Source organism: Pistacia vera, unplaced genomic scaffold (genome assembly GCF_008641045.1).
Source record: "Pistacia vera cultivar Batoury unplaced genomic scaffold, PisVer_v2 Contig238, whole genome shotgun sequence".
Taxonomy (NCBI): domain Eukaryota; kingdom Viridiplantae; phylum Streptophyta; class Magnoliopsida; order Sapindales; family Anacardiaceae; genus Pistacia; species Pistacia vera.
The window spans coordinates 6,216-21,927 of NW_022196044.1; the positions used below are offsets into that span (position 1 = coordinate 6,216).

General features: G+C 34.2%; 1 pseudogene; it reads right to left on the reverse strand.

The window, feature by feature from the left end:
* Nucleotides 1-9,388: 9,388 nt before the first annotated feature.
* On the reverse strand, nt 9,389-12,011 carry LOC116131687 (annotated as a pseudogene).
* Between the last annotated feature and the right edge of the window lie 3,701 nt (nt 12,012-15,712).

The window sequence follows — 15,712 nt, forward strand, 5'->3', positions numbered from 1 at the left end:
AATAGAAATTAGGAAGAATATCCACCATGTTTATTATTATTTTAAATAATTTATTACTAAAATAAAAAAATAAAAAAAAATATATATATAAAGAGTCAAATGAGTTAAACGATCACGTATAACTTTACTTGGTCTAGTTTGGGTTGTTAACCCGCATACAATAAGTTGATGATTAGGTTGTTTGTTTGTTTTAATTATAACGATGGATCTTTCACCACCATGCGTACAAAAATAATTTTTTAATTTTTAATTTTATCTGGAAAAACTTGTAATGGTGTTGATAAATTTATAACATCACTATTAGATATGAAATGAAACAATTATTGGGTAAATGAAACATCGACCTGTCTATTTCATTTTAAATGATTTTTTTTTTTTTTTGAAATATCTCTTAAGATATGTAATATTACTCTTTTTTAATTTTGTTAAGGTAAGGAGATTCTTTTTCAAATTATTCCATTTTGAATGATTTTTGCGAGCAACAACGTATAATATACATTAACCAACAATAGGTTGGTCGAGTGGTAAAGGTTTGAGACTAAGGGGTTTGTTCCCCCTGTGGTTTTAGGTTTGAATCACAAGAATGACTATTAATATTGTTGACCACGAATTGTAGGACTTGCCTTGTTTAAGGTTGTGAAGGACTAGTCGAGATACGCGTAAACTGGTCTGGACATCTTAATAAAAAAAAAAAAAATATATATATATTAGATATATGATTGATAGAATTAAGATTAAGGAATTAAAGGTCACCAACAATACCAAAACCAAGTTGGCATCAACCAAAATAAATTAGTATGAAATTATCACACTAATTGGGAAACAAGAAGTTAGTTCGCGTGTAATGAATCTAGTTAATGTGAAATTTTTGTAGTTCGTCTAAAATTTTCGCATTATCAGAAAACTAAAAGTTGGTTAGTGTGAAATTTTCGCACTGATTGAAAAAAATTCGCAATGATTGGAAAGTTTCACATTAATTGACTTTTCTCTTCGTTTTCCCACTTCAGTTTATCACATGCACTTCGTTTGTACAATTTTCACAACATCAAAACTAATACATGATAAATTAACATCAAATGAACATTATACGTACATAAAATTTAAAGTAATATTACATATATAACATTTTCATATAATATGATGTGGTAAAAGATTATTGAATAAAAGTATTTTTTTTAATTTAAAATCAGTCAATCACCTTTTATCATATCATGTTGTATGAAAATATTGTATGTGTAGTATTATATTAAAATATAACAAAACGTCAAAATGTAGCCTCACATCTACTTAAAAATCATCCCAACTATCAAAAAATTTCCACAAAACATAAAATTGACGATCTTACCTGAATATAGTGTTTACATGTTTCAAATGAGAGATGTTTAACTAATTTTGAATGATTTTTATTGATTGAAATGTAGAGAAATTTGTATGAAAATGTGTTAAATAGTTTCAAGTAGTGAAAGGTTGGGGGTAAGGGTATTTTGGCCATTATATGGATGGTTTTAACCCGGCCCAGATCGGTTGAATCGGGAACCAGTGATCGAGCCGAGTCGATTTGACTAAAAAATCAAAAATATTAAATGACCCAGTTTGTGTTAGACTTTTTGCAATATGGTCCTACACTTTTCATATAATTACATTTTGGTCCTTACTGATGTGGACTGATGTGGTCAAACGGTTGTATCTCTTCAGCAGTTGTCTTTGATAGAAAGACAACTGCATATAAGAAGGAGACTTTACAGGTCCCCATGTGACGCAGTTTTTATTTTAGTTTCAAAACCATCACTCTAAAATTGCAGTCAGTGGAAGATCCTGTAATTTTTGAAGGAGCAAGAAGATCAAACAACAATTGCTATGGTTGGAGGTTTGTCATTTACTTCCGCATATATTCCATGGAGATTTTATATTAAAATTGATTGTATTATCACTTTTATATGAATATTGGAATATGAATGTATTTTACATTTGGTATCAGAGCATTATTTGAATCTCTGCCTAGCATGAAGTTGTTTGTTGCAAATCTGAAAAATATTGCATAAAATTTGGAATTTTTTTTATTAAACCCTGTACTGTAAATCAAGCATAACTTTTATTATAAATAGAATCTGTTTTCGATTTTGCTGTCATTGGAATCCTTGTTGAAAAAGCTTTCCAACGGTATATTATTTGTCAAAAACGGAGTTCTGAATGCAAAGTTATGCTAGTTTAAAGTTTGGTTAGAAATTATTGTTTGGGTGTTTTCGGAAGCCATTTCTGGCACCGATTTAGGATGAAATTGTCATGTCACCGATATAGGTTATATGTCCACATTTAAGTTTCCCCTTTAAAATGCGAGAAAAATGGCCGGAAACGTGCTGTTGAAAATCTGAAAAAACTAGGTAAAAAGTTGCAGAAACAGGTCAAGAAGAACCAACCCAATAGGATAAACGGGTCAATCTGACTCAGTCAAAGTCAACAGTCAAAACAGGTCAACCGACCCAGTCAAACAAGCCTAAAACCCGTTAGGTCAACCCAACCCGGTCAACATGGTCAACGGGTTAGACCGATCAACGAACCGGTCCAATGGGCCAAACCAGGTCAACCTGACACGTCAAACGGGTCAAACTACCCCGTATTCAGAGCCGGCGCGTGAGGGAGCTTGTGCTTGCGTCAGGCGCGTGGGAATGTGTCCCTAGGCGCGTGCGAGCGCGTGCCGACGCGTGGTGGTGCCGTGTGGGCGCGTGAAGGCACGTGGGAGTGTGTGCTACCTTCGGCGCGTGAAAGCGCGTGGAGGCACGTCATTTAGTCACGGTGGCGCGTGGAAGTCGGTGACAGCTTGTATGATGGTTTTTTATGTTATATATTACTTTGTTATGCATAAATAATGTGTTATTCTTGTATTGATTTGTGTTATATTATATAATTCATGTTATAAATTATTTGATGTTTTATGATCGTATATATTTGATTAATTTAGAGTAGCCACAGTATCTAAATTATGATAATATATGCATTAAGTAATATTATTTATGATCATATTAAGGTTAATAACATCGTTTTGTAGTTAATCATATTAATATAATCATTTAACCATAGAGAATGTTATATTTTCATGATTAATTAGGGATGAAATAGAAATTATTCTTATTTCTTAATCAGCCCACAAGTATTATGAAATATTAATATTAATAATTTCTAGTTTCATTATTAAAGGATAATGAATCATAATATGCAATGTCTTTACCCACAGGGAGATTTTATGATATGTCGATTCATTTATGATTTATGATTTGTTTTACATTGGTAAACTTATAATTGTTATTGATGGTTTGTGCCTCATAATTTATTTATTTAGCATGTTTATTGATATACCTACAGTTGATCAAACTTTGATGATGGTTGAGGATAAGGTTCCTAGTTTAAATGGTGATAACTACAAATCCTGGAGAGAGGCTGTCCTTCTTAATTTAGGGTGCATTGATCTTGACTATGCTCTTCGTAAGGAAGAGCCACCTATACCTACAGATACTAGTTCTCAAGCTGAGATTGCTTTGTATGAATGGTGGGAGCGATCCAACTGTTTAAGCATGATGTTTATCAAATCTCACATTACGACTAGTATCCATGGGTCGATACCGGAGTGTGAAAATGTCAAGGATCTGATGGAGGCAATTCATGCATAGTTTGAAACATCAGACAAGGCATTAGGAAGCATCCTAAAGAGTAGATTGACATCCATGAAGTTCACTGGCATTAAAGGAGTCCGTGAGCATATTATGAAAATGCCGGACATCGTTGCTTAGTTGAGATCCCTTCAGATGGTGATTAATGATGATTTCTTGGTGCATTATGTCCTGAACTCTCTCTCGTCTCATTATACTCCTTTCAAGATATCTTATACCACACAAAAGGATAAATGGTCAATCAATGAGCTTTTGACCATGTGTGTTTAGGAGGAGGAGAGACTGCTTCAGGAAGTGAATGAAACTGCACATCTGGTGACAGGAAATGTCCAGTGGTATTGGTTGACTTTTCTAGGTTTTGGGGATTTTGTCCAGGGGAGAGACTGTTACGCAATTTGTAAAGAATTATTTCCCCTTTTCTTGGTATTTTGTATCATTTGTCAACACCTGCAGATTTCTTCTCATAGTTTAATTTAATAATACTTGTTTGTTATCCAAAAAACAAAATAAAGTAAATGATGCATGTACCATTACTTTAGGAAGTAAGCTGGCTTTATATACCGTTTTAGTAACTCTACTAGAGGTTTATAAGTTACTGACCTTTTACTGATTCGATGATTGATGGCTTAGTGTCACTAAACGATGTGAATCGTAAATACAATGGCATCATTTCTCTGGTGATAGTTGGATTTTACTGGGTAGTCTCTGGTGAGATGTACTCCTGCAGGATGCTCCTCGTTTGTACTGGTATGCTTTAACCTATTATTTCTATGGCAAAAATCTTCAATTAGTTGTACATGTTATGTATTTTAAATTTTGTTTCCTTCCACCTCTAACATAGAAAAGGTATAACCTCTGTAAGTCTTTAAAATCTAAGTACTTAAGCCTGTTTGTTTGTTTTTGAATCTTCGTATTTAATATTTCAGTCTTTGGGGTTTTTTCATTTTATATCTTATTTCAAAACGAAGAATATGAAGCTCAAGATTTAACTACTTTTGGTTTTCCTTCTATATGCAAACGACAATGACAATTAGATTTCAAAATATTTCATCTTACTGTGATCCTAGTTGTTAATTAAGTAAAATTATTTACTGAAATTTGATCAAATTCTAATATTAACTCGATTGACCATAATCCTGCAAGATTGATTTGAAATGTTTTTCTTTTATGCTGTATATTTGCTGAAGAAAGACTGCTGGAATCTCTAATTCTTCATATTTGCGGTTGGCTGTGGTTTTTCTGGCATTTGATGTGTTTTTGCCATCTTTTGTGTTTGTTTTGGCATGTTTGATCGGGATTGCTCTTTGTTGCTGCTTGCCATGCATTTATTGCAATTCTCTATGCTGTTGCGGGACAGTTTTGAAGAAAATTATGAACTATGACTGACACATTGATCTTAAACAAATTAAGGGTGAAACAGCTTACTAGTGTTGTCTTACTGACTGATTAGGAAGGTGCATCAGAAGCAGATCTCAGTATCCTCTCCAAAATACAGATTTCAAATATTGAACAATGATGAAAAGCCTGGTGTGGGAGCTGGAAAATGATTCCTCTAGAAACAAGCAGTGGATACTTAGCAAATGAACGTCTTCTCTTACCTGAGGATGCGAAGTTATTCTTTTATTATGAAAAATACTCAGTTTTCACAATTTTAGTGCCCATTGCTGTGGTGTTCCATCACATTGTATTCAACTAAAATTGCAGCCTTTTACCATCTGGCCTGTTGTTTTTTCCATCATTTTTGTATACATTTGCGCCTCATGACAAACAAGCCATAACATTTGATATGTTGGCTTGGTTCTATGAACCCTTCCACTGAAACAAAACCATACCAGTTGTTTTGAACCCCGGAAATATGACAAGTAAGAACCAGTTTTGTTTTAGTCTAATGGTTTGATGCAGTTGTATAGGTTAGAGTCAGGCTAGTGACTGCAGTTTATGATGTTTTGCAACTTCAGCAAGAGTTGCATCATTGTATTTGATATGTCAAGTCTAATTCAAGCATTGACATGAGATGCTTTGATGAAGTCGTTGAAAAATTTTTAAGAACTAAAGATATAGGATATTGTAGAGAACATATGGTATAAGTTGATTATTTTTCTAGAGCATTGAACTCCCACATTATTATACAAAAAGTCTTGATCAAAGATTTGATTTTAGTAAGTTAATTTAAGCATCTCTTTATCTTTTTCATAGGAATGCTGTATATGTCTCTCCCCTTAGTGAGGACGGTGCAGAGCTTCATGCTCTCCCCCTGTAATCATCATTTCCATACCACATGCATTGTGAAGTGGCTTAAGATGAATGCGACATGTCCTCTCTGCAATACAATATTCTCAAGGGAAATGAACAGGTATAAGAAGGGTCCACTTGACCACTCTGTATATACCAAAGAATGAAGGCAGTAAAACAAAGCTTCTCGAAACTCTTTTTTTTCCAGAACGAGTTACTGCATTTGGCATTTTGTGCTTCTTTTTATGTTCACTGGCCTTGTGGAGTTTTTTTTTTCCTTCTTGCCTTTGCATGAATTATTTCAGGCACTTGTGCAATACTTGGAGCCACTGATTTGCAGGTTTTAATTTATGCCTTGTTTGTTCTCTTTTTCTTTTGGTTTGTATTTGTATAGGAGAAAAATAATGGTTTCATGTATTTTATAGTTATGTCAATTATACAGTTTTACATACATAGTGTACCTTTGTGATAGAAATAATAGGCGGCGTACTGCGATGGATTCTCTACATTGTGTTCTAAGTCTCATTGTGATGTTGCTAGATATGTAATGACAATATATTGAACAGCCTTTGCTTTTCTTTGCATTGTATTCTAAATCTGATTGCTAGATATGTAATGACAATGTATTGGCAGCAGCTTTGCTTTTCTTGCGCAATTGAAGAACTTTGACTGCATCTAGAGCTGAAAACAAGTGTGGTATTATTACTTTGTTGCCAGGAATTTCGAAACGGCTTGAGCTATAATCACTTTTTAGTATATACTTTCTGGTATTTAAGATAGCCAAAGTGGGTACTTATCATTCATAGTTTAAGAATAAATATCTTATGGACCTGAAAAGATAGGTTAGTGACTGGGTGAAAGTTGGAATTGATTTAGAAGGGCTTGGCTCTACTCTAATGAATTCGCCGGTTAATATTCTTTCTACTAGACTAGTTCTCCATTAAGAATCGGGGATGGCACTTGTTTTTACATTCTTGAAGACTTTCTCTCTGCTTTAGAATAATAGTAAGTAGTAGTATATCCAGTAGTTGGCCTTTAAGCCTAGCTGTGTTATGGAATAGTGTTCAGTCTTTCCTTTATTTAAATAGAAAGTCAGAATCTACTTCTGCTGTAGGAGAATGGCATCCCTTATGTAGGCCCCGTGGCTGATCCAATGGCACATAAGGGGTTAACGTTCCTCCTCAGTACCTCAGTAGAACCCTTCGGAAACAACTGGCACTAGTCAGTTTCCAGACGCAAAATCGTAGCCTTGATTGCAAAATCTAATATTGCAGATCTCAGTAAAAGCCTATATGATGTTAGAGAGAGGCAAATGGTACATATTCATCTCAACTAGATGTTAATATTACCGCTTATTCAAGGTTCGAAGAATTAAATGTTACAGACATTAGAAGATGTACACCAGTAGAGCTGCATATTGAATCATATGTACACCTCTGGTCATCAGGCACAGAACTCTACGGTGTATAACATTTCCTCCCAGATAATTCCGGATAAGCGACGCCAAAATCAGTATGCAGTGCATGCTCCCCCTGAATTGCATGTATAAATTAGAATCAGCAACTCAACCGTATGTCTGATAATTGAAGTGACTAGAGTTTGCTTTTAACAATCACAAAACTTCAAGATCATGCAATGCCATATAACTATCATCAATATTTTATTCCTTCCCCGTTGTCTTTTAAGCCTCAAGAGATTGTCATGCACTATTCTCTGAATTTGTACAATCATAAACTAATATCGAGCTGCCATATTCATAAGAGCACTTAAGTTCACACATATAGATCATATACATACTTATTCTGGTACAATTAGTGTATGAACAATTAAGCAAAACCATAATGACTAATATTGTCCACAATTGATAAAAGCAAAGACACTTGCCTTGAAAGCTACTATGTGACCATTGGAAGCCCTTGACTACCATCCTGCGCAAAAGGGATAGCTCACCCACAAGATCTAAGACCTTGTGCCGACGACAAGGTTCATCTGGAATTGCAGCAGTGTATTTAACCAACCTGCAGTGGCTTTAACCAACCTCCAGTGCCACTGCAGAAAAAGATGAACAAGTATATATCAAAAGCATGGGAAAGACAGTACTATGACTTGGATCTTTGATAAAGTAATGATGTTCGTGTCAAGAAGAAAACTATATTGAACTTTGCATAATTTTATACGGTTTTCTTATATCCTTTTCATGGAAAGATGAAGATTTTCTAAATCACTGATTTATTTCCATGTCAACAATGTCAAAGTCAAAATGATGATATATTCTGTGTTTCTCACAATTGTATAGAAGACCAAGACTTAACTATACCTTCATCACTTAATATGTGCATTCTTTAGTGCCCTAGGTGGTAAATCTCATGTTATTTCAGAACATGTTATACTGGTTCCAGTCAATCAATTGATTTTTCATCCTCAAAGCCTAATAATTCATACATAAATGAAGAGTCTAACCTATAAATAAGGGCATTTCTAATGAGCCCCCTTTATCAGTCCTGCTTGCGCATAGACTCCACCTCAAAAATTCCCACAGAGATTTAGTGTCAGCAGTTAAAAATACCAAATCCATCATCAAATTAAATGATTAAAAATATCCAGAAAACTAAATATAACTGACAGTTCCGCAGCCTTAATCTCCAAGAAATTTATAGCTCAATTAGAAATAATAATAACTTTCTTTTAAATAATTAGCTATGATGTGGACAGGGCGTCTTATATGCCCATAATGTTGGTGAAAATTTCATGGCTATGTTGAAAAAGGTCACCCATACTTTTAAACTATCATTAATCTGAAAAGCTTAAGCTGATAGGAAATAAGCAAACACCAAGCCATGGTATTTAAACTTTAACTCACCTCCTCCAATACTTGAGAAAAGAAGCAAAATATTTTAAGACCACAAAATGTATAAAAATAGTTATCAAATTTAAGTTTATATGCCACCCTTGCCAACATATCTGTTCAAGTCATCAGAAACTCCTAACATCTCTGATAAAAGGTTCCTACCATATATAACATGTGTAATTACAAGTATACCTCATCCAGAGCATATAACATGAAGAAGCAAAGTATCAACCATAAAATGAGCACAACGCTACTGATATGGAGCATAACTAGCCTACTGGTAGAGAGAAGAAAAAAAACCTCCTCATAAATGCAAAAGGTTCTTGAAGATGCAATCTGCATTTCGTAGACAGACTCTTCCAAGGGGCTGAAGAAAACCATTGGCACCAATAGCAGCCCTAAACAACAGAATGGAAAATTTATAAAAACAAGAATCTTGGTACTTAAAATATGATGTCCAATGGTTTGAAGGTTTCAATGTAAGCATAAACCTATCAGTTACAGCATTGAACCTCCAAACCAACTACTTTATACTATCATATTCAATGTTGTACACTATTAATCACCCAATAAGCTGCAACCTTGGAAAGTCAATTCCACAAGTGACGGGAAGCTTCAGGTAACAGAAAGCAGCTTAAAAGAATCATTCCTCTACAATCCACACGTGTACGGGTTCATTCAACATGGAGCAACTTTTTGGCCATTGTTTCCATGCTGATCCAAGGCTTCCTTTACCCTGACTTGTTGTATTGCCTCCTCCCATGCACATGCTGACCCATCAAAAAGAACCTGTGTTACTTAATCATAGGCAATCATCAATCTTTCGATGTACTTCAAGAAATTCAATTATTTGCCTTCTCCCACTCCAAGAATTCTAATGCAGAACAGAGTGGTGATAACTTGTTCCCATCTGTACTAAATATTATTTATTCCAATAAATTCGCACCCAAGGTTTAGACAGCATAAGTTATACCAAGCTGATCCAAATGTAATTCATGAAAATGGCTGACAAAATACACCCTCTTATGAAGTTGAAGCCAAAGTGAAAACTTGATGAGGTAGCAATTCTGCCCGTCCTCTACAATTAAAATTTCAAGTGCCAGATGAAAAGCTATCAGCAAGTTAAGAAAGCAAATCAACTTTACCCCCAACTAAAAAATATAAACTAAACCATGTCTCCTCTTAGTGAGCGTGAGATAATAGTCATCATTGGTAAGGCATTCTGATGTAGGATAAATGAAAAACAGACAAAGAATAGAGAGATGAAGACTAGAAGAATTAAGAAGGTAAAAGAATTAGAAAAATATTAGAATGGAAGGAAGGAAAGAAATTTTCGGGGGAGACAGAACATAAATAAGAAGAACAGAAATCAGAAGAGAAGGGAGAGAATTGAGAGAGATGATGAAGAAAAATTCAGTAATTCTTATTTCAATTCACCAACAATTCAATAAAAATTGTGCATTCCTTGCCTTTCATACAGCAATAATTCATAACGCATTCACATGTCAAACCGAAGATTACAAAGCTGACAATTCATCAACATACTATTGCAAAGTTAAAAATTTCATGTATTCCACCAGTCCAACTTAAATTTAGCCTATCAAACTTTGAGCCTGAAAACTAATCCAAAGCACTAACCTCAACCTCTTGACTGGCACAATCCAAATTTTCGATGTCAATCGTGCAATTATCAACTCTCTTAACCTCCAAAACAGACAACTAAATGCCCAACAGTCAGGACTCTAACTCCATTTTTAGAGAGCGTGGCAAACAAGGTGATTCTTTGGCGAAATCAATGGATGCAGGAATCAATTTTGATCGAACTCAAAGTACCTCCCTTCACCATTAAAACCCGTGCATATTTTCACCCTTGAAACCTCACCCGAATTCAAAGTCTTGCCGCTCGTGTCTATGCATCCAGCTACGGTTTGTTGAAGCCTACCCGTCTGTCACCAAACACAATGATGCAAACAAACATAAATCTAAGTAAAAGATTCATACTAAAGTTAGAGGGACAACTTCTCAAGGCATGATTGGTACTCATATTACTATTCCACACTACTAATTAAAATTCATATCCTGTAACTACTTTGCATTGACCAAAACCCCTTGTCTCCAGTTCGAGAAAATTTAGTAAAAATTCTTCATTTGGTTCGAATAGCATATCCAACTGAGTTTGAAACGGTCGAAGAGTTTAATCATATTTTTCCCCCATTTTATTTCTGTTAACGAAACAGAGAAACCAGAAGTAACCCCAACAAAGCTTACAGATTATGGAGAGAGAGTGTGTGAAAGCGTACGGATATCCAGGAAAAGATTGGAGGACTTAATTGCTTTGAAGGTGCCTATCCCAGTCAGGAGTGACTGAGGGCCCAACCAATACTACAACTGCAAGATTGGCAAAATGCCCTTGCCACTGGTGTGAGGGCCCATCCGTAAAGATGGGTTTGACAATCATGATATTGATTGATTATTTTATTTTTTTATCAATAGAGTTAATTTCTTCAAAATCGGAAACATACTTTTGTCTGGTATGAAATTAGAACAAGGGTGAAGATATTATTATAAGTTTTTTTTTTTTTAACTTAAAATTTAACAAAATTTGATAATCGAATTTAATAAAGGACAATAAATTAAAATTAAAATTAAAATTTTATGAGATATTATTTATTTTTGTTTTTGAAGGTAGAGATTTTTATTTAAAATCTTTAATTTAGTTGTCAAAACGTTTTTAATTTTTTCATAATTATATTTCTTTTTATTTCATTGCAATTTTATTATACTAATCTCCAAAGTCCTCATTTTTTATTCTTCCTATTAAGACAATGGTTATGGATATTCATATCATTAAAGCAACGTAAGTCATATTGAATATCGAAAGGTTTCTTCAAAATCGAACCCATAAAGCACACATAAATGATGTCCCACATTGAGATGAGTATTGAAGCTCGAGTGGAAGCTGTGAGTTGGAATTTTGGTACATGGGTAATTTTTTACCCTAAATTGAAATATAATCAAATATTTCCTCAATGCTATATTGCCCCAAACCTGTCTTAATAATGATAAATCCCTTGGAATTATCCACAATTGTTTAGATTTTAGTGTCTACTTCTAGTACATAATTCTTTCAGTAACTACCATTACAGTCACAGAATCTAAAAAGACTGCAGTAATACAACACATTACATATATAAAAATACAAATATTATTTATGACCCTATGTATAACACCTGAACCGTGTAATACAAATCCCCGTCATCATACATGATAGATCATCTACGTATTCTGGTGTACAAGTAAAGTGCATGAACAATTAAGCAACCATAATGACTAATAAAAAACCTGGATAGTTTCATGGGTGTTAGATATTTCCTGATCTCTCATAAGCGAGATTAAAAGCCCTCAACAATCTCATCTCTGATCCAGGATCTTGGTGTTGGGCATGGAAGATGATGACAAGAGAAGCAAATGAACGGAGGCCGACACCAAACCAGTCGAAGATGTATTTGAGCGCATCCCACAGCATGTCATGCAATGGAAATGAAATTATTATAAGAAATATACAACCCAGAAGAGTGCTGCGGTAACAGGATTGAGGCCAGCAATGATAAATTCAAGGGACGTGGAAGAACCCAACGGAAGAGTGATCGGACGAGCCGCGAAAGCGACACGAATGACGATTGGATGAGGGGTGAAAACCAACGAAGATTGATGGTGATAGATGTAAAGAGAATAAAATTAACATGAAGCCGCATGAAGCAAGGATATGAGTTTCAAAAAGGAGTATTGATCGAACTCATGTATTATCGAAACATTGAATTGGGAAGCTCGCTGCGCAAGGAAGTTGATGAAGTTGAAGAATGGAAGGAAGAGATATCGCAAGTCTATTGAACACTGCATTTTCACTGAGTAATCTTAGTGAGTTTTGAATGAGTTGGGAGCTGGATTTTGCATGTCTTATATTAAGTCCCAGAAAGAAGAGGGAGAAAGAAAAGAGGAGGGAGAAAGAGAAAGAGTAAGAGAGAGAAAGAGAAAGAAAGTAAGGAGAAAAGAGAAGAAAGTAAGAGAGAAAAAGAGAGTAAGAGAGAGAAAGAGAACCAGAGTAGATAGAGAAAGAAGTAAGAGTAAGAGAAGAAAAGAGATTAAAGGGAGAAAGGTTCTTTTTTCAAGGTCAAGGCTAGACCGAGCCAATATTACAGTAAGATTTGTAGATCGAACGACGGTTCCGGTTACTAGTACCAAAATCGGAACTGTGGTTATGAGTATCCAATAAAATTATAATGATCCTCTAAAGATTTTAAAATAATAAAAAATCTTAAAAATTTACAAACCCTCAACCTGCACTTTGTTAAAAAAAAAAAATTACAAATTATAAATTCAAATTATAAACTCTATTACTTGTAACCGTAGATTCTCAAAAATCAAACCAATTGACTTTAATGTTCTGTAATTATAATATATTCATGTTACATTTTTTACAAAATTTTTTTTAACCCTCTATTCTTTATTTTATTTTATATTAGTCTCGGTTTCCGATTCCGATTCCTAACTATAAGAACCAAAACCGAAACCAACCCCGAATATCCGTCAATTCCGGTTCCAATCGGTTCTTTTGAACCACCCTAGGTTTGATGATCAAGTGATATTGATTGATTATTTTTTTATCAATAGAGTTAATTTCTTCAAAATCGGAAACATACTTTATTATTCATAGTATAAAATTAAACTTATTATAAGGTTTTTTTTTAAAAAAAAAAAACTAAAATTTAACAAAATTTGATAATCGAAATTTAATAAGACAATAATTAAAATTAAAATTTATATGAGAATATTTTTTTTGTTTTTGTTTTTGAAGGTAGAGATTTTTATTTTAGATCTTTAATTTTAGTGTCAAAATGTTTTTAATTTTTCATAAACTATATTCTTTTTATTTCATTTTAATTTATTATATTAATCTCCAAAGTCCTCATTTTTTTCTATATTTATTCTTGCTATTAAGACAAATGGTATGATGGATGTCATTAAAGCAACGTTAGTTATATTGAATGTCGATAGGTTTTTTCAAAATCAAACCCATTAAAGCACGCATACTGATGTCCCACAACTAAAAACCCATTAAAACAGTGAAGCGAAAACAAAGCTCGATGGCGATGGACGTAAAGAGGAATAGAATTACCTGAGAATTGCAAGAACAGAATGTGAGTTTCAGAAAGGGGTATTGATCGAACTCAGGTATCATCCAAATATTGATTGGGATGTTCGGAACACAAAGAAGAGGGTTCACCAATGGTGGGAAGAGATATCTCAAGTCTCACAACTGCAATTTTTTTTTTTCCGGGCAAATCTTATTTTGATTACACATAATCGATGATGATAATCAACTTCACTCACTCTTTACAATATGGAGATATGTGAAGAACTATTTCTCCCTGTCTCTCTCTCTCACTGTATGTATGGATGCTAAGTTTTCTCTTCAAGGATAAAAGGATGGATTGTTTCTTGCCGTAGATGCGGAGGAGGGTATAATAGAGAAGTTGAGGTTTCCAGTGTTTGGTTCTGAGTCGTTTGATCTCATTGGGGTTTTCAGAAGAAAAGCGTGTTTCTTAAGCCAATAAAGTGGGTTTGGGCCCTGATGTTTAGCTCAATGACAATGGTAAGGCTGGTCTTTCTCATGCTTGAAAAAAGTTTGAATAGTATGAACAAAAATTTGAATAGTAAAAGGTGCGTTTGTTTTATTATTTCCCATTCTATTCCTAAAATACATGTTTGTTTAATTATTGGAAAATACTATTTATTTTTTAATTATTTTTAAACTCTTAAATTTATTAATTTAATTAAATATCCATGAAAAAAATTTAAAATTAACAAAAATATCCCCACCCACCCATAGTTGTCAGATTCCGACACTACTATAGCGATTGCCGAAATCTGTCACAATAACGTAAATGATCAGAATTAGTCGTTATTCATAAATTTTTTACAAATTTTCTCTCATAACCTTGATATGACAGCTTGCAATTAATTAGTGAGATTTATACAGGACCCATGTGAGACTTGTTGTGAACTGTTACGTCAGGATTGTGAGAAAAAAATTTATAAGAAAGAGTTGTTGGTATATGTATATCTAAAACAAATTGATATTTTGGTGACAGTATGGCAGTAAGTACTGATTGAATAATATTGATATTTGAAAAAAGTTTCGACGGATTTATTGGACCCTCTTGCTGACAATTTTTCTGCCACTTGACCAACTTACGTAATGAATATTTTCTAAGTTATGAATATGAATAGACATTTCAGCTTGAAACTATAATCACTTCCTTCAAACCTCAAGGATGAAAATGTCATTAACTAGACTCTTGATAGGCTACCCGTGCGTGTTATTTAAAAAAAAAAAAAAAAAAAAACATTAAAGCAAAGTTAAAAGATTTTGATTCCTCATTGTGTCACAACTTTCTTCTTCATTTTGATAACGTTTACGAAAATGATATTAACAAATGTTTTTTCCATCAACATAATTGTTAGGCCAAAAATCGTCCTCGGCCCAATAGGGAAACAGGATCACTGTGAGAATGACCAGCCAATCTTGCAGATGCCCAATTAGGATTAGCCCTATTTGATACGAAGTATACGCGCCCCGAACTACATGGGCGAGCCTCTTAAGCCCTGTCCAATTTCTAGGCCTATGGTGTAGTCCAGTCCAAGCCCATAGCCCCTTCACATTTTCCCATTTCTTGATCAATCCCCTATTCAAGGTGGTCTTCCTCTTTCCTGGCGACTTTCCACTTGGGGGTCATTCTCCTAAATGGGATTAACTTCCTATCTAGACACTGATAAAGACAGTTGATCGGCCCTGATTCTTCTAGGTTGGCATCAGAGTCACACTAGACACTCCTGCTCCCACCAGGATTGGAAGACCGACGACCACTATATAAGCAGAGCCAGCCCTCTCACAAGGATATCGACA